Below are 891 nucleotides of genomic sequence, written 5' to 3'. Positions count from 1 at the left end.
ATTCTCTGACTACAAACAGTTCCAAATGCCCCATTAGATAGCATCACTGTACAGTGGATGTTTTCCCGAGCTTTCTCTTCTTCCACAATGTTTATTTGTTACCCAAGCCATTAGGGCATGCCATTCTGCCACCCACAATATTACAATATTAATTTTTCATTAGGAACCATAACATTTTTTTTTCTTTCAAACATTTGTTTTGAAAGTAGAATTTGGAGGAATCTTTTCTCATCAGCATGAATGCATTATTTTTGTGTTGTCTTGTCCTATGCAATCCCAATGGCATTGCCATGTTGCTAACACCAGTTCTCATGTGATCACCAAAGTTAAGCAACGTTTGGCCCGCCTAGTACTTGGATGGGTGACCACCCGGGGAACACTGGGTGCCATTGGTATTAACTCTCGCAATATCAAGCCATTTTCAGTAATGTGTATTCCCAAGGGGGGTACTTTGTGCCCACCATAAAAAATTTAAAAAACAAATAAAATTCATTAATTGTTCTTGAATTATATTAATAACATACTTCTGAAAGATCTATTGAGCATAATCAGGATCCAGAACCTGAATATTTCTTTTAAAACTGTTTTCAAAAATGCATTTTATACCTTTCACTTCCTTCGTCATTTAAGTTTACTAAGTCTAATTATCTTGAGAAAAATTAGTAGTAAAAATCGTTATAGTACTATTGAAGTACACTTTACTATAATTAAAAAATATTACAAAAATTTGAGCTAATATACAAATAGCTTAGGTACAAAACATAGTTTTGTGAGAAGAATTATTCACAACTTTCTTTGGAATCTACTTCACACTTTGAGCATACAACAGTTTTTATACTGTGTTTACCACATGTGTATCTCTTACAATAGTTGCAGATTATTGTTGTTTTG

General features: G+C 33.2%; 1 pseudogene; it reads left to right on the top strand.

Moving 5' to 3' along the window:
• Nucleotides 1-275: 275 nt before the first annotated feature.
• Nucleotides 276-395, top strand: LOC124790344 (annotated as a pseudogene).
• The last annotated feature ends 496 nt before the right edge of the window (nt 396-891 follow it).

This window comes from Schistocerca piceifrons, chromosome 3 (assembly GCF_021461385.2).
Source record: "Schistocerca piceifrons isolate TAMUIC-IGC-003096 chromosome 3, iqSchPice1.1, whole genome shotgun sequence".
Taxonomy (NCBI): Eukaryota; Metazoa; Arthropoda; class Insecta; order Orthoptera; family Acrididae; genus Schistocerca; species Schistocerca piceifrons.
The sequence above is the reverse complement of the archived record's forward strand: the minus strand, read 5'-3'. Positions and strand labels throughout refer to the sequence as shown.